Source organism: Hesperophylax consimilis, chromosome 14, assembly GCF_061612785.1.
Source record: "Hesperophylax consimilis isolate HC1 chromosome 14, BYU_Hcon_1.0, whole genome shotgun sequence".
NCBI classification, from domain to species: Eukaryota; Metazoa; Arthropoda; class Insecta; order Trichoptera; family Limnephilidae; genus Hesperophylax; species Hesperophylax consimilis.
The window spans coordinates 25396195-25416493 of NC_142849.1; the positions used below are offsets into that span (position 1 = coordinate 25396195).

Consider the following 20299-nt stretch of genomic DNA (forward strand, 5'->3'; position numbering starts at 1 on the left):
AACATACGAAAATACAGAGAAACCACAGAGCAAATTATTCATTAAGTTATATTTTGCCCACGCAGGGTTGTGAACCTGCGACTTATAGGCCAAGGAGCTTGTCACTCTACCATGGAGGTCATCTTAATTTGTACAGCTAGATTTCTCTGCAATCGATGGAAGAATAAAATACAAGTGAATGTATAAAACCTTCCCGTTGCCAATACAGGTAACAAAAGTCTCTGTATTTACTTTCTTCCATTTACCAGGTACCTATTTACTTAAATACTTCATTTGTTTGTTGATATTTTTTGTATTATTATTATTTTTATTTTGGTACAATCTTTTACATTTACTAGAAAAATTTAGTAATGTTTGCTTCACTGGGTGGTTTACCATACTTATTATATAATACAAAACATTACTTATTTTATAATACAAAAATATATTCATGGTACATTTAAAGAAAATATATATAATGTTGGTGAAGAAAAAATACATAAGATTAAGATAAATTTAAACTAAAAATAAAATAAAATTTAAATAAAACGAAACAAAGTTAAAATCGGTATATTTATATTATATATATATTTTTTTTTTGAAGTGAAACTTCTTTACGCGCGTCATGCAATTTCGAGGAGTAAAACCAACTCATGACCGAAACGAAAATGCGGGACCGATTAAAGTTCATTTGATGTAGTAAAAGTTTTGAAGTAAAATATAAATGCTTCTTAGCTCATCTCGACAACTGGCGTTGGTGGTGTAATGGTCAGCATAGTTGCTTTCGAAGCAGTTGATCCGAGTTCGATTCTCGGCCATGGAATATTATTTTTTTGTTTTTAAGGAATTTTTTTTTTTTAATGGTTGACCATAATATCAATCCACTAAGTAATATTTTAGGCCTGTAGCATAATTGAAAAGTTAAAGAATGATATAAAATTTTTTATGATGTTAACGATAAAAAAATGAAAAAAAACATAAAATTAAAATAAAAAATGGGCCAACGGCACGCGGTGTTCCCAAGCGGTCACCCATCCAAGTACTGACCGCGCCCAATGTTGCTTAACTTCGGTGATCGGACGAGAACCGGTGTGTTCAAAATGGTATGGTCGTTGGCAAAAGTTAAACAATATTAATTTCTATTCTACCTGCCAATAAATATATGAAAATTAGTATAAAAAAGCCCTAATAATATTGAAAAAATTAGCAAGGTGTGTGCGAGGTTGATAAAAATAATCATTACATACGCGCTTGAAAAAGATCGTAATTACATTAATAAGTTTGTAGGAATTTTTTTTTTCAATGGTTGACCATAATATCAATCCACTAAGTAATATTTTAGGCCTGTAGCATACTTGAAAAGTTAAAGAATTTTATGATATTATTAATTATAGTAATGATAAAAAAATAAAAAAAACATGAAATTAAAATAAAAAATAGGCCAACGGCACGCGGTGTTCCCAAGCGGTCACCCATCCAAGTACTGACCGCGCCCAATGTTGCTTAACTTCGGTGATCGGACGAGAACCGGTGTGTTCAACATGGTATGGTCGTTGGCAAACGCTAAACAATATTAATTTCTACTCTACCTGCCAATAAATATATGAAAATTAGTATAAAAAAGCCCTAATAATACTGAAAACATTAGCAAGGTGTAAATATTATATACCTAGTTTAACTCACTCTCCTAACTCATCTTCGCTGTCTACAGGCAGAGCGCACGACTGTGGTCGTGAAGAACCGAGGTTCGATCCCCGCTTTAACTAATTTTTTTTTTCTTTTTTTATAACTTTTAATTTTTTTTATCACATGCTACTTATAAATATGTCAATAGACAGAAAAAAAGAGAGAATGAAATGAAAAGAGAGAGAGAGAAGAATACTAGAAGTTTCACTTCTGTCTTGCGTAGGCTTGACACACCCATTTTTTTTTTACAGTGAATACCTCACAAGAGTCCCAACTGCTCCCGTCTGGAGCCAGTGAGACTATGGCATCCCCAATTGGGGGATGTTGTGAGGCTGAAGGTGAGTGGGGAAGGGAAAGAGGAAGGTGGGGAAGTACCTGGCTATTCAGATCTAGTCACTAAACACGGCTAAAGCCATTTGGAGCAACGTTTCAATTCTGAATGGTGGTCTTACACCAGGGCGATACTGGTAGTATCTTCCACTCTGGAACGTGCCGCAAATATACTATATATTATTTTTAATCAATTAATTGTGAAATAACACAAATTAATCAAATAAAATTTATTTGCGCACGCCGGATTCGAACCCGCGACCTTCGGAATGGCAGTCCAATGCGTTACCACTGGACTATGCCGGCCATTATATGTTGTGTGTTTGTGAGTGTTGTGTGTTTTATATTGGTTTTGTGTGTTACGTGTAGGTTTTATTATTTTATGTTATGAAATATAATAATAATGTTATGAAGTCTTTTCTTGTTATTTAATACATTTTGTGTGAATTTATTTTTGTTTTACCCAATTTTATTTTCAAGTGTTAGACTTTTATGGGATGATATTTATAGTGTCTTTGTCCAAAACTTGTATTTACGTTTTTTAATTTATTTTTAATAATAGTTAATAATAGTTTTTCATTTTAAGTTTTTATTGCTACAAAACCTTTCTTAACCTATAATAATTTAACTAGGAGTGCCCATTAAGTCCAAGCAAATTAATTCAAAACAAAACACATTCATTCACCGCCCTTCACACATGTCACACTTCACACCGTGAATTCTATTTATTCAACTTAGGACTTCATAGCTTCAAACCTCAATTCAATTAAAAAATAGCATTATATAATACATGTCATATTACTCTTCACAGATTAGATATATCCCCTTCTCTTCCTCCCATTATCTCATCCCCATCGGCCATTGTTATTTTATTTTTTTAAACCTATTATTCGTTCAGTTATCTTTAAATAGTATAAAATAATTATTTTACAAGCAATAATTATTCGCCTGAAACACTAATCCACATTAAAAAATCTCCTGATAAAAGATACATGACGCCAACGGGACTCGAACCCGTGTCCCTTCGATTTCCGGTCGACAGCTCTGACCACTGAGCTATGGCGGCTTATCTCTTATCCGCGAAATAATTCAATATATACTAGTGTTTCATTCAACAATTACTGCTTGTTACATTTTTTCACCTGAAAACAACCAACTTAATTTTATATGAGAAAGTTTGTGCTATGCATAAAAAATCTTGTCTTAAACATTAGTTTACCAAAAAAAAAATAATAATAGTATAAAATAAAGTCGCTATCCACGATTTTATGTTTGTGCGCTTAGTTCTTTTATACAGCTACGCAACTAAGTAGAGAAATTTTGGGTATACACGTCAGCTAGTTATAAATATATTCATTTTTATCGTGTTTTATAAAAAAATTGTAAACTGTTGGTTTTCTAAATAACATAAAATAAATAAAAATGATAACCCCTATAATCATCGATTGCATGGGGTATGTCAGTGATCCTATGGTCCCAACAAATTGAATTTTAAATCTTGGTATGTTGAAGGTTAAGGCGAAAAACATAATTTTCAGTGACTCTTAATGGTATTTCTGATTATTTCATTACGTTGTTTCTCCATTTGTAAAAGTTTTTCAACCCCTACCCGGGGGGAGGGGGTGGGAAGGGCAATGAGAAAAGGAGAGATCGTCTCATTTGCACCAAGACAGCATTCAACAAGTTTCAACGGAATTTGTTTATCAAAGGAAAAAAAGCAATCTCATTAAGGTTCTCAGGAAACTTAGCGTGCTTGGAGATGGCAACAGACTTTAAAAAAACATGATGAAAGGAGATGTTTTACGTTCAGAGTAATGCCTCAACGCATTCAAAACTCGCTTTTGCAAATATATATATTTTAAGCGTACTCTTTGATGCATTTCATCTTCGGCTCAATTATATTTAATTTTATTAATTAAGGTATAACACAGCACTCAAAATTTATTTTAAACAATAATCATAATAATTTAAAATGTATTCCACGATGTGGGTACACAATTTTGATTAGGTATTGTCACATCAATTTCATCAATTGCATCTAAACTGTCCACTATTATGGTTGAGACATTTACAATACCTGATTGATATTTTAAACGTGAACTTAAGAAGTAGACAAACCGAGTGAAATACTCAAATAAATGAATATATTTACACAAAAATGCAAATTTTTACCAAGTATTTTTCCCAAATTAACAAGAAATTAACGCACATGGCACGAACGACAGCCGTATTTCAAAACTCTACTACTCCGGGTGGAGATAATCATTAGCAATTGCAATCAGATATTAACAAATACGCTAATTTCATCACCCAAGAGTTTTAGGTGACTGAGTATATTTTCTGATAAATAGTTACCTAGGTATTATCAAAAACATAAAAAAATCGTCTAATTGAAAACCTGAACCGTCTTAAATCACAGTATTTGGTTTTGCAATAAAATAAAGTTCGAAGTGATTATGAGATTTAAACCAAACTAAAAAAGGAAGTGGCAATGTTAATGTAGTAAAGCCTTATTCTCAGTTTCAATTTCATAATGTTAATGTTGTTTTTTTTATTATTTATTCTTAAATATATTTGTATTACAAGGGTGTGGTATATTGTCCTCCACGCTAGGAGTTCACCTGTGTTGTGGAGGACTTTTTCAATTGTAAAGTTGTATAATACTAAAACAATACAGTGGAGTTAGTTACACAGAGAAACAATAAAAATTAAAATATAAATTGATTTTTCCAAAGTTATGACAAAAAATAGTGAAATATAAAAAATTAAATATTAAAAGGATTGTAGCCAGTTCCATATGTATTTTTTGTATTCTGTAAGATTAGATGTTTTATATTGTGTTGGAAGTGAATTGTATAGTTTTATAGCCTGGAATCTGTAGTGTTTTTGTCCAAAGGATGTGTTGGTTTTTGGTATTAGTAGTTGATGTGCATGTCTTGTTCTAGTATTGCGAGAAGTTTGTGAAGTTTTAAATGTGTTTAGGTTCTTGTAAAGGAAAGTAAGTATTTGTTTTGAATATAATTTTTGAATCTTCAACACTGGGAATTTTTTGAATATGGTTGAAGTGGGTGTTATTGTATTGGTATTGTAAAAGTAATACTTAAAGTGTATTGGTACTTTAAGTATTACTTTTATTAAGGTTTTTTGAGCTTTATACAGTGTGTCTATGTATTTTTGACTGGCATAGCCCCAGGCAATAATGCCGTATTCCATTATGGATTGTGTTATTGCGAGGTATATATTCTTTATATCAAATATGTTAAGTATCTTTCTCAAGTAGGTTCTCACGTAGTAAAGCCTTATTCTTAGTATTATCCTTATTCTTAATACTATCTGGAACTATGCAAGACCTAGGAGTAACTGTTGGAGTTCTTGAAGGAAAAGTTATGACATTCGAAAAAATCATTGAAAAGAAAGTATTACCACAGGAAACAACGCCAATTTGTGAGGTGCTCGCTGAGATAGAGGAACGCAAGACCCGCTCGAAGAACATAATTTTACTCAACGTCCCCGAGTGTAATTCGAACTCAACTACAGTGAGCGTCTTGGAGGATGGAAAAAAGGTATTAGCAGCTATTAGTGAAATTAATAGCGAGTTCAATCTAGAAGATGTGAAAATTTACAGGCTCGGAAGTAAAATTCCAAACAAAACCAGGCCAATTAAATTAGAATTTGATGAAGTCAAACAGGCGAAACTAATACTCTTTAACAAAACTACTCTGTCCAATGGAATTATAATCAAACCTGACAGGACACTACAACAAAGAAATCACTTAACTGACCTCTGGAAGGAATTAGAAGAGAGGAAAGAAAAGGGCGAAGTCGATTTACGAATCAAACATTTCAACGGAATTCCCAAAATCATCAAAACCCAAGCAAAAAACTAAAAAACAAACAGAACAGATTTTCTAGACTTACAGGATATTATCAAAATGTACGGGGAATGCGTACAAAATTGCACCAACTTAAAACTAACTCCCCAATCTTCTCACACGATATTCTGTTTTTAACTGAAACATGGTTAAATGCTGATATCAGCTCGTCAGAATTAGGCCTACATCAATATACCACATATCGTTCTGATCGAAATTCTATTACGAGCAAAAAGTCTAACGGAGGAGGTGTGATGCTGTGCGTATCCAAGAATATATCATCTACTAAATTACCGGTAAAACACAAAAGTGTTGAACAAATTTTTGTATTGCTCAATATACCTAATGGAAAAATTATTATTGGCTGTGTCTATATCCCACCTGCATCGGATTTGCAAACGTATAAAAATCACAATGAGGACATAGAAGTACTCAAATTCAAATATCCTAAAGCAAAATTCATTATTGCTGGTGATTATAACCTTCCTAACTGGACCAGCCAAGATGACAACGGACCTGCTACAAACCAAGCCGATTTACAGTGTGCTAAATGTAGTGAAATTCGTGATATGTCTTTATTTTTGGGACTAACTCAATCAAACAAGATTTTCAACTTTAACAATCGAATGTTGGATTTAGTGTTTTCAAGTGATTCTAAAATAGTGGTTGAGCTATCCGACGAATTATTATTACCATTAGATCAACACCACCCACCGTTGGACATTATCATAACAAATAGGCCTTTAACATCTTCAAAAAAAACAAGTGTCCCATCGTATAACTTTTCCAAAGCTGAATACCATCATATTACGGAGTACCTTGCCCAAACAGATTGGTCCTTTTTAGATGAGGAAAATAATATAAATGATCAATTAGAATACTTTTACTCGATTTTAAATACCTCTATAGAACAATTTGTTCCCAAGGTTAGCTTTACATCATCTAATTATCCGAAATGGTTTACAAGGGAACTAACTAATTTAATTAATAAAAAAAAATGTATCCACAGAAAATATAAACATACCAGAAATTCTAACGATTATATAGCATTTACTAAACTACGAAAACAATGTAAAGAATTATCAATAAAGTGCTATAGTGACTATGTTAACGTAATTGAAAATGAGGTACATCATCACAATGTGAAAAAATTCTGGAATTTTACTAAATCTCAACGAAAAGACAACTGTGGATATCCTAATAGCATGTTCTTTAAAGAAAAATGTGCCGACAGTATTGAGGGTATAGTTAATCTTTTTGCTGACTCATTTAAAAGTGTCTACGACAAAGATATTCCCATCAAAGCAGTCTCCAGTACGTCAGTGGAAGAGTCATTAAACCTAAGTCAATGTTTCATAAAATTAGATTCCATAGAAAGAAGCATAAAAGCACTAGATAGTAATAAATCTGCTGGACCGGATGGTATTCCTCCCATATTTTTAATAACTTGCATTGATAGTTTGATATATCCCTTACATAAACTTTTTAACAAATCCTTAGCGTCTGGCTGTTTTCCGGCTCTGTGGAAAAAGAGTTATTTAACGCCCATTCATAAAAAAGGCGACAAAAGCGATATATCTAACTACAGACCTATTTGTATTATGTCTGCTTTACCCAAACTTTTCGAGTCATTAGTATTAGATACCATTGTAAAACCTATCAACAATATTATTGTTCCTAACCAACATGGCTTTATCAGAGGTCGATCTACCTTAAGTAATTTAACTATCTACAATAATTACATATCTGAATCGCTCAGTCTGAAACAACAAGTGGATTCTATATACACCGATTTCAGTAAAGCATTTGATAAGGTTCGACATCATATTCTTATATCCAAACTCCGACTGTTAGGCATCAAAGGTAGTTTATTGACATGGATTATTAGTTACCTCAGTAATAGAGTTCTTTGTGTCAGGATTAATTTTATAGAATCCTATGTATTCGAGGCCACAAGTGGTGTCCCGCAAGGGTCCCACCTTGGCCCAATATTATTCTTAATATTCATTAATGACATTGTAAACATATTTAAAGATGTACAAGTCCTACTTTTTGCAGATGATCTAAAATTGTTTAAAAGAATACGAAATATATATGATTGCCTAATTTTACAAGCTAATTTAGATAAATTTTTTAAATGGTGCGAACAAAATATGTTATTTTTGAACATTGAGAAATGTCAAGTAATACGATTTTCCAGAACTCATTCTCATATCTTACATGAATATAATTTAAATAATGTTAAATTAACACCAGTATCACAAATTCGTGACTTGGGAGTTATATTCGAATCAAACTTAACATTCACAGCGCATATAGATGATATAACTAATAAGGCTTTAAAGATTCTTGGCTTCCTTTGTAGAACCCTAACTGATTTTAAGTCATTGGATTGCATGAAAACACTCTACATTTCACTAGTTAGAAGCCAAGTGGAATATAATTCACCTATTTGGTCTCCTTTCTATAAAGTACACTCTAACAAATTAGAACGGGTTCAACACAAATTTCTTAGGTACTTAAATTTCAAGCTTAAAATTCCAATAGAAAACATTAATTATGTAAATTTGATGAATGGACTTAATTTAATCACGCTGTCTGACAGAAGAACCATTTCAGACCTAATTTTATTATACAGAGTCATGAACAACCTTATTGACAGCCCTGCCATCGTTGCTGCTATTAAACTCTATGTACCGACAAGAAATACTAGACAAAATACAACATTCTTTTGCGACACATATAAAACCAACTATCAGTCAAACTCACTTACCAATAGGATGCATGATTTGGGCAACAAGTTTGGTGGTATTATAGATATATTCCATGATTCCCTTTATAATCTTAAATTCAAATTAAACCAACACTTTGTGGAATCATACAAATTATTGTAATAGATTTAACGATTAGATATGTTATTGTAATGTTTTATATTATATTTTGTTCTTTGTTATTGTTAAATATTATGTTGTTTAAAATGTTTCTTTACGCCATATTCTTCAAAAACTACTTGTATATTTTTTTAAAATTCTTCACTTTTATAACTCTTAGTATAAATTCTAACTCGATAACTTATGTAAAACTTATTTATAATCTATGTAAAAGCCCCTATGGGCGTATAACAACAACAATAAACAATAAACAATTAATTTAGTTGGTAATTTGTTAAAGCAGCGGACTTAGAAGCGGATTAATTAACATTGCCGCTTTCTTTTTAGTTTAGTGTAAATCTCAAAATCACTTCCAACTTTATTTGGAAATGATTATGAGATTTACACTAAACTCATAATCACTGAGTTGGAAGTGATTATGAGATTTACACTAAACTAAAAAAGGAAGCGGCAATGTTAATGTAGTAAAGCCTTATTCTCAGTATAAATTTAGTAGGTAATTTGTTAAAGCAGCGGACTTAGTAGCAGATTAATGAAATTGTCGACTTTTAAATAACGCCCGGTCCCTTAAATGAAGAACTCATTCCGAGGGTCGGACCCAAATAATTGAGAAAAGAAGGCGATATTTAGTTATCCGAATAATTGCCACCTCTTCCTCTCCCCTTCGGGCAATCAGTGCGAGGGAGACAAGAAGAGATCTCATGCTTTTCTAATTTGGTTCTCTTAAGAAAGCTCTTTCTTTAAAATAAAAATTAATGGTCACATAATTTGGGAAAACAACTCAACTGATCGTAAGATTTTTTCTTCTAATGAACGTAATTACTTGGAAATACAGAGGGGTTTTTCACAAAAGGAGAGTTTGATATGAAAATAATGAATTTGGCGGTTATCAAAAGATTTTTAAAATGTTTTTTATTACGATTTATGCGACCTTCGAAATAATTACCAATTTCAGTGTTAGAATGAATGACTGGTTTATTAATATTGAAGATTTGTTCAAATGAACACTTTTGAACATTTTGTGAAATAAAATTAATTAATTTTCATTTCAATTTTTCGGGATTATTATTGAAACGAGAAAACATATTGTATGTTTATTAAGATTTTTATCTAATTTTGAATTTCGGTAAAAATGAAAATTTTAAATAAAAAAATACGGTATTTTGGCTCGAATCCAAAAACTAATATTTATTATATAACTAATATTAAGTGATAATTACTTATTAAACGATTTTTATAGTAATATTATTTTGGAAATGAGGATTTTTTCGAGTAAATCATATACTTACATAAGTAAGTACATATAATTTACATTATTTTATGTATGCGAACACGTCAACTGGTTTCGATATAGTTGCGCTTCAGTGAGTGTACATATATTAATTTAAGCATGGGATGTTTAGATTTCCTCTGACATATACATGATTTTTTCGAAGTGGGTCAAGGGTTTCGAATAAATGAATTAATGTAAAAAATTTCACAGTTTTCATCAACAATAATTGATAAGTACAATTCTATAACAATTAAAATTTCACTCCAGGTCTTGAAATTTTTAAAAACAAATTTTGTACCATAAAAGTATATCGCAAAGAGGCATACTTTTTGATTCAAGAAATATTCCCAATCACTTAGTAATCTGAATAATTGGAAATCGGTGGATTCCCATTACATGATTGTTTTATCTGGGGCCATAACTTAAAGAGGTATAGTGGGAGGGACAGGGGGAGGGGAGGTGACGCAGAGGCTGTGGAGGACTTGGGAGAAAATGGCATAGAACCTTCTGCCCGTAAGAGTAAGTTATTACACCCCCGGGACGGTAATACTGTAGAAATTACCGATGGCCAGAAACAAGACTTTCAGAATCTTCGAAACTGAGAGAGTTTTTCAGTGAGAAAAAGGTTAACAAAGTTTTTTTCTTTGGTAATTATTTTATCAGACAATTGATTGTATTTGTGTTCGACAGGTTCGAAAGTTTCCCTAAATTTAATTACTAAAATATACATTCGTGTATAAAGTTGCATTTAGTTTGTTTGCGCATCAACAATAAATAATTATGGTTACAATTACCGATCCTTTAGAGTAGTTATAAATGCCTTCAACTTCTGACATTTCCCATACATTCTGATGGCAGTAGGCTACACTAGCGCCTCATAGCGCCACTAGTTGTAAAGCTTGGTTTACTTGCATATTTTTTTATGGATTTTCTGCAGGATTATGATATGTTACACCAGCACCTCTAGCAGCCAGATTTTCCAATCATTACAAGCAAATACCAATGCAAGTTAATGCCAATATTTGACCAGAGTTCGAAGTATTATTAATATTCCAGGGTATTTGCTAATACATACGTTCGTTCATATTGTATTTCACTTCTTTTTCGGCAATTAGAATAAATTTAATTATTTGTGTAGAAATTTGAGAAAAAAAAGGTTTATCCACATCCCCGCTTCTATTCTGTTATTTTTAATCCTCATAGAAGTCACTTTCGGAGAAAAAACTTTGTATTTATTCGTATCTAAACGAAATGTCTATATTATTGTTCGTGATAAAAAACATGTTTTTTATCCGTATTACAATAGTCCTTGGGCCGGTTTTATAATACAATTTTTCTTCCTAATTACATAAAATATGTAGTTGACTATGCAAAACGAAGTCCAATTTTAACTCGAACGTTTTGCATTTCATCTGTCTGTAAATTTAACGGTTCATTTCTATCTCGAGATGGTGGCCGTTTTAATGATTCATTGAAGATTTTTTGTTCAAATGTGAAATCTTCATGTTTTGAACTTTCTTTTTCGCATTTGCCTGCATAAAGAAAGTTGAAAAAAAAATTGTCATTGAGATAATGAGAAATAATTAAAACGTCAAATGAAATATATGGTTTATAATTGCGTAGGTAAGTATTCTATATTTAGTAAAAAGATGCCAGGATGCTAACGATAAACTGTCGATATCTCATCACCACATTTTCGCATTTCGAGCTTTGTCATAGTAACTCCAAGCGTTCCTAAGTTGTGTCACACATTGTGTTGACTAATACTACTTTCACCATTTGGTATATAATTACAAAGACAGAAGATATTGGCAATTCCCGAAACAGCGCTGATATTTCTATTATCCCTTAGTAATCCAGTCAAGATCTTCCCAGAGTTCAAGCCAGCAGATTCATCGCGTCATAACTTAAAACTGCTCCTTGCAAAACATTGAACTTTTTCCATAAATTCCACATAATAATGAATCCGATCTAATCATGTTTTCGCGACTCCAATAAAAATAAACTAAAAAGGAGTCCAGCAACGACTCAAGCAACAATATAACTGCTGTACAGAACAAAAGCTCTATTGCTTAGTTACAAGGATGAAAACAACATAAAAAAACGTACTTCGCTTTTATGATCCGAGTTGCCCGAAAAGAAAAACTTCCAATCTACATTTATTAAAGCAATTCATTCCTTACGTAGAAACGTTTCTTCCACAAAAAAAGCCGCGAGAAGATCACCGATCGATAGATGAGTTATATTTATTTTTTGTTTCCGAAGTTTTCGGCTGTAAAAGTAAAGTATTGGAGGCGCCGCGGCGTCGCACTTTGGGCGTCGCGACGACATTCAAAGCTACGGCCTTTAGTTTGTTATAGGGTGGAAATAATACTTCTTGAGGGTTGTTCGCTCTGGAGGTATTTAAAACCGCAAATGCGTAAAGCATGTTTTGTTTTTATACGGTTGGAATAAAGCAGAGGCGTTACAGTAACAAGAAACGCTGATACTCACGTACGAGTAGGTAATGAATAGCGTATTATTTTATGGCGGTACTGGCTAAGTTTCATAAAACTTTCGTCTACCATGTCTGATGAATGGTTGCAAAGTTCTGGTAATAATTTAATATTTAACTATTGTTTACGTTACTATATGCATCTCCCTTTAAGATATGTTCCACCCAATTACATGTGGCTGTCTGACAGCGTGTTGTACCTATACCTACATCAGTGACATTGCAACAATTTCTTATATATTACTAGTCTGTTAAGAAAACCTGTGTAGTGAACATTTTCCCTCGGACGTTTTAACCATAGCTTCCCAAGAGTTGCAACACCAAAAATTGATTCGCAGACAAGATTTGTGACTCCAACCATAATTATACATTTATTCGACATTTCTACTCAACGTAAATGATCTTTAAACAGATCGCTTTAATCAAGAGAACCTAGTTACATACAAATAAATAAAAAAATTATTAGGTAATCATTTAAAAGTTCAGTTGAAAAGTAAAGCTGATTTGTTCATTTTACAAATAAATGAGTTTTGTTGCCAAATTTGTGACAAATAACTTCTTCAATGGCCTCGAAGCAATAACATATACATCGGTAACTCTGGTTAGTTGTACTGCCATTTAAAAAAAAATAATGTCATAGCATGTTGGTAAATGGTTTTCGTCAATATTCCTTTAAAAACTAAGAATTATGAAGTACTTAAGAAGACTGTTTTATTCTTTCCTAACGATTAACTTATAAAAATTACTTAAAACTTTGGTAAGGAAAACTTTATACCCAGAAAAGGTTCAAATTATAGAAACATTTTTTTCTCAAAGGTAAAACAAATTCCTAGAACTTTGTCACCATCTTAAATATGAACATGAAATATTTGTGATGTTTCATTACGTTAGTTTTGTACGTACATCATTTTCATAATAAAATCTTCAAGCTGAGTATTTAAATATGTTATTTCTCGTGTTTAAAATTAAAATTGCTGTAGTTTATTAACTTATTGCATAAATATCGAAGTCATTTTATTTTATACGTTCCAGTTCCGGTTTAAGATGCTGGCCTTGTTGAATACTATCTTTTTTACCGCCACTATTTGCTTAATCGTGGTTCCTACTACAAGTTGTCAAATCGGATTAATCAATATTATCATATACAATACAGAAAGTACCGGTCTGAAGAAAGATTGAAAAAAGAATTAGCTTTGATGTAGTTTCTTTTCTTAGGAAAAACCTTTTAATTTCTTATTTTATTTTTTGTAATGCTTAAGTTTTATATTTGAGAAGGTTGTTATTCAAGTAACTTCTTGCAAAACTGATGATTCCTGAGAGAATTTTTGTTTTAATTTATTGAATAAGAGAAAACTCCAAAAGCTTTTTTGGACGCTATGTTTTCTGTTCATTTAACTACTAGTTTAACTTAATTTAACAATGTATCTATACTGAATTAAAAAGGCGAACTTCATTCCAGTGGGTTTGTTTTACAAAAAATGTATTTTTGTCCAGCTTTAAAGCGTACGTGTTGAAAGTGTTAACAACAGATAACAACTCATCATCACTGAACTCATAAAAGCACATAACAAAACGAAAATTTGCCTGATTTTTCAGCATTTTATACGATATAAAACGCTATCAACAGTGACAGTGCAAAGCTGTAGTAAGCTGAAGAAAGGATTGTGTACAAAATCCATGCAAGTGGCCTATTAAACGCTCTTACGATAATCAACCGAAAGTGTCTAAAAAAGTGAATTCGAGCATACAAATTTGAAAATAAGTGCAGTTTTGTGCGGGCTATAACGGTGTTCTTTTATCCTCTCGGTATTCCATCGGAAAATATTACAAGTGCAATTTTTACAAGTGATATTCTAGCGAATAACAATAATATTGTTAAAACCGGGTAGTTTAAGTAGCTGCATGACGATTGGTTGAAAGTGAGCTCACTTTGTTTACCTTTTACCAGTGCTAGCCGATTTGCGGAAAACAGGCGCATCTTTGCCAATTCCCATTATACAAATAAAGTGCTAGTCCGATTGCAGACAAATAGGCGTTATCTATTCCAAAAGCGAAAATGCCATTCAGTGAACCCGAAAACGACAAGATACTCCCTGAAGAGAGGATAAAGAATGCTCGAGGCATACAAAAGGATATCAATAATTTATTGGCGTCTAACATCCTAACAAAAGATCAACGGACGACCATAAAGAACGGCGTAAGTTGCTTAATAGATTACGTAGTGGAAATGGCAGATCATTTCTCCCAAATTCACTCCGAAACACCTTTAAAAAATGTTATGAGAAGCATCGAATTGCTCTCCAATGATATTAATAAAATCAATAAAAAGCTGGACCAAACCCCTCAAGCTACAACGTACGCGACTATTGCAGCTAGGCAGAAGACAACCCTTCAGAATCATGCCCTAGTAATAAGCTCCGACGACCCACAGAAAAAATCAGCCGACATTGAAAAACTCATCAAAAAGCACGTAGATGTTCGCACTCTGGGGATCGGTGTTGCACGCATGCGAAAATCGAATAACAGCGACAAATTAATCTTCAATATGGCCTCCCTGGAAGATAAAAATAAATTTAAAGAAGAATTAAATAAAGGGCTACAAGGCAAAATAAATATAGCAGAAGGAAAAAAATTGAATCCTATGGTTATAATTAGAGGCCTTATCAAGGGAGCTACTAATGATGACCTAATGCATTCCCTGGAGAAACAAAATAATGGGATAGGTATAGATTTCTCGCAAAAAATATTAATTAAATACAAAAAAAATCATAGGAATGCACTTCTTTGCAATACAGTATTAGAACTATCGCCAAAAAACTGGAAAAGCTTGATAGAAGCTGGCCATATCAATGTGGGATACCAACGTTTAAAAGTGGAGGATCAGTCACCATTGGTCCAATGCTATAAATGTATGGGTTTCGGACACACCCAATTGTTCTGCAAGGAAGAAACGGCCTGTGTTCACTGCGGGGGCAACCACAAATTCGAGGCCTGCCCTAACAAAAAAGAGCAGCCTACATGTGCCAACTGTAATAATGTAAGTCATAACGATCACAGAGCCACCAGCTCAGAATGTCCAATATGGAAGATGATGGATAAACGTGTTAGGGAAAAAGTAGACTACGCCGGAATTTGTTGAAAAAAGCTGCTGACCAATCAATCATACAAAGGAAGTACCAATCGGTGGATGACTATATACCTATAAAAAATAGCTTGAGAGTCCTGTACATTAATGCCAGAAGTATTCGAAACAAAGTAGACGAAATAGAAGAAACGCTCAAAAGGATACCGGATACTGTGCACGTCTTAGTTGTCACCGAAACATGGCTGGGAGATGGAGAAGGATTATTGTTCAACATCGATGGCTACCAGGGTAATTTTGCTTCCCGGACTACTGGAAGAGGAGGAGGAGTGGCGATATATACTCACAAAACATTTAACTGTGAAGTTATTGAAAAGTGGTCAAATGAAAACTCTTTTTTAGGAGTTAGGGTTCAATATAAACATTTTAAACCATTAAATATATATGGTATATACAGGAAACCTAACAACAATATAAATGATTTTCTAGTATCTCTTGAATCTATATTACAAAAAAGTAGCCTAGATACACTCATCTTGGGGGATTTCAACATTAATGTTCTTAAAAAAAATGACACAACAAAAAAATACATCAACACTTTATTTTCATATAATTATTTCATATGTAATAATACACATCCCACGAGAGTTACGGAAACCAGCAGTTCTCTTTTAGACCATATTATATCAAATAGAGAAAACATATCTTCAACGACCTCCAATATTGATAACCAGATAAGTGATCACAGTATAATGATGTTAGACTACCAAAACTCTTTGAAACACCACTCTAACAACAGAATACCACCAAACATAAACATCAGTGTCAATAAGAGGGCTCTGAGAACATATTTTGAAACCCAACCGTTTTCTCACAACACTACCAATATAACCGAAAATTTTAATCAATTTTTTAAATATATCAAAACAGCGATTGACACTTGCAAATTTAAGCCAAGGTTACGAATAGGAAACCCTAAGCAAGGTAATACACCATGGTTTGACAAAAAATTAGATCTTCTTATTAGAGAAAGAAATACTTATTACAAACAGTGGAAAAAAGATCCGCTAAACAGTCTTCTTATATCACTTAAAAATAAGTCGAGAAATTCGGTAACTAATTACAGACGTTTCGCCAAAACAAAATATTACACAGATATTTTTAAAGAAAACATACATAATCCAAGACAAACTTGGAAAACAATAAATTCAATCATAACTAACAGTCCAAAGAACTTGACAAATAAAATTGAAACTCTTACCATCAATAATATAGACATAAATGACCCGAAGCAGATATGTACAGCGTTTAATGACTTCTTTACATCGGTTGGTGAAAATCTAGCTGCGAGCATCCCATCTCATTCAGATGACGTAAATACAATAAACGTGGAACCAAAGCCATTACAGTCCCTCTACATGACCAATACAAACAAACTAGAAGTTTTAAAAATTATATCAAAACTAAAAACTAATGCATCTCCAGGGGTCGATGGTATGACAACTAACTTACTCGGATTCTGTAAAGAAAAATTAGCGGATCATCTTGTTATTCTCATTAATCAATCATTAGCGAGTGGACTGTTTCCGGATCAATTAAAGCTAGCAAAAATCGTTCCAATTCACAAAGAAGACTGCAAAAAAAATCCATCTAATTATCGTCCAATATCAATACTCCCAGTCTTTTCCAAAGTATTTGAACATGTAATCAAAAATAGACTAACAAAATATCTCACAACTAATAATATTCTCACGCCTCAACAATATGGGTTCAGAAAATTCTCCAACACGAAATGTGCTGCCTTTGATTTTATACTAACTCTTCAAAAACACTTAGATCAAGGAAAATATGCAGCGGGCATTTTCATAGACCTCAAAAAAGCGTTCGATACGGTTGATCATAAGATTCTGTTAGAAAAGCTTGAATATCTGGGCATCGTGGGCAAAAATCTAAAACTTTTATCTAGTTATCTTACGGGTAGGTGCTCTTCGGTTGTTATTGGAAAAGAATCAAGTGATCATAGAAATATAACATGTGGTGTACCACAGGGCTCGATTCTCGGGCCTTTATTATTCTTGATTTATATAAATGATATTGCAAAATGGGGGTTGAAAGGTACCGTTCAACTTTATGCTGATGACACAATATTATTCTATCATAATACTAATTTAAACGAAATGGAAAAAGACATGGAAAGGGATTTGGGTCATCTAGCCGAGTGGTTGAGAATCAATAAACTTAGCCTTAACATTAAAAAGACTCACTATGTGCTATTCGGGAATAGGAAAGGACAACGCCTAAACATTTCCTTGGGAATAAACAAACTGGAACAAACAGATGTCGCGAAGTATCTAGGACTTTTAATTGACTCACGGCTTACATGGAAAAACCATTTTGACCATGTTAAATCAAAGATTGCTCCGGTGACCGGTGTAATGTACAGACTACGTAGATTGCTTCCCACAGCCATACTGCGATCATTGTACTATGCTATGATTCACTCCCACTTGGCATATCTTTCGAGTATCTGGGGCTTTGCTACCAAAAAAATGATATCGGAGGTGCAAATAATCCAAAATAGAGCCATGCGTAACATTTTTGGCTTGCCTTGGGATATACCTGTTAAAGATATTTACCGTCACGCACTTGTTTTGCCATTTAAGATGGTTCCTAGCTTTGAGATAACAAACACCATTTTAAATATTATTCAGTGTAACACCCACACAAATATAAAACTGAACTATAACAACGATGTTCACCAATATAATACACGACAACACAACAAACTACATATATCAAAAATACACTCAACAAAGTTCGGACTGAAATCATTAGAATATATTGCCTACACTAACTATAACAAATTGCCTGAAGAATTAAGACAGGTATATGCCTCTAACAAATCTCGAAACGATATATTGAAATCCTATTTTTTCAAATGTTATTTGGAAAACGAGTCATAAGTAGGTACAAACTCTGTTTCTGATAGCCGTCCTAATTATCTCCAAATACCAAACTTTGTACATCCAGAGATGATGAGCTTTTATAATCTTCTCATGTATTTTGAATGTAAAACATCTTGTATTAGGTCTGTTTATTTTTGGCCCCGTACTTTTTAATGTATTTTCCTGATTTTGTTTTTATGCATTTATATAGTCCATCATTGAGGATACTTTTTCAACTTTTTGACACCAACAGTACATAAATCAAATGAGTGATTATAAAAATTCATAAAGTCTTATAAGACAATTTTTTTTGTAACATATCTGTAAAGTGATTCTTCATATGTTGTGTCTGTATGTTGCTTCTGTGAAATGTTTTGTAAATGTTTTCTTCATACATTGTGTCTGCACATTGGGTTGGGTTGGTTATTTTTAATTTTTAATCTAATTTTTCTGTACAAAACGCTTTTTTTAATTTTTTTTACTCTTCTATTTGAAAACTACCAATTGGCGATCCCTTAATGAGTTCAATAACTCTTGGGAATACAACATCGTTTGTTGTATGTTTAAAAAAAAAAAAAAAAAAAAAAAAAAAAAAAAAAAAAAAAAAAATTTTACACTGCAGAGTCTCACTGAAGAGATAAAACGAAAGAAGTTTTTTATGGGCGTGTCTGTATGCCTGAAGTTAGGTCAATTTTTGTGTAATGGATATTGGAATCCTTTCTCATACGGATAAACCAATTTCATTTGCTTGTTTAGAAGTTGAAAGGGTTTATGTATTTTGGCGACATAAGTTTTCTTTCAAATCGGTATGGATCACACTTCTAGAGATTCTCTTTTCAATGACAAGGATAGATAAAAACCCATTCATTGCCACATTATAAAAGGACAAAATGAAACCATTTTTACATCAAGTGAGTTTTTTTTACGACCGTTATTATTTTTTGGTGCGAAACTGAGTAAACATTTGTGTTTCAAAAATGATAACTTATTAATTCTGCAAATATTACTGTTAACAGCTTTTAATCAGGAAATCTATTGGTACGTTTGACATGGCAACAATTAACGAACAATGCAAAAAATTGCATTGTTTTTCGATTGTAATGCTGGTTTTCAACTCAAAAGTGATGTTATTTTCGATAAGACCTTTGAGGTTATTTAAATTCTATACTTCAAGTAATTATGTACAAAATTTAAGTAACCGAAATAAAAATGGTAGTTTTTTTAATCCGTGATGATGAAATTTTATCAATATTTTGAGGTAAGAATATGTTTTCTCAAAAATCAAAATAAAGAAAACTTCCGGACAGTGAGTTCCGGAGTCATGAAAATTGTGCACGTTTTTCTGCAATTTTAGATCAGAACTGTTTTCAGCTGGTAACGTTATTTTTATAATGAACTATTAAGTAAAGTGATTTGTTTTTGGGGTATTATGCCGTGTTGCACTACCTCCTTCTTTAGACTACGTTTCGGACAGCATTGCAGTGTCCATCACCAGGGCAGATGTGTAATCTAGATAGACACTGCAATGCTTTCCGAAACGTTATTTTAGTACCCCAAAAACAATTCACCATAATACTTTTGGCCGTGAAAATCTTAAATCATCCCTGAACTATTTAGATTAAAAACATTTGTACTGTCAAATAAATAAGGCAGTAGTATCGTATGTTACATGTTTTGCAAACAAAAAAACAAGTATAATAATATTTATACAAACTGCACAACACTCATTTATTTAACTCCACCTGTT

The 20299-nt window shown here is 32.6% G+C and overlaps 2 non-coding genes across 2 annotated transcripts; both read right to left on the reverse strand.

Moving 5' to 3' along the window:
* Positions 1–977: 977 nt before the first annotated feature.
* LOC149418104 (5S ribosomal RNA) lies at positions 978–1096 on the reverse strand. The gene has a single exon (XR_016303169.1). It is a non-coding gene; the product is annotated as a 5S ribosomal RNA (ribosomal RNA).
* A 322-nt stretch (positions 1097–1418) lies between these two features.
* Positions 1419–1537, reverse strand: LOC149418105 (5S ribosomal RNA). The gene has a single exon (XR_016303215.1). It is a non-coding gene; the product is annotated as a 5S ribosomal RNA (ribosomal RNA).
* Positions 1538–20299: the final 18762 nt, after the last annotated feature.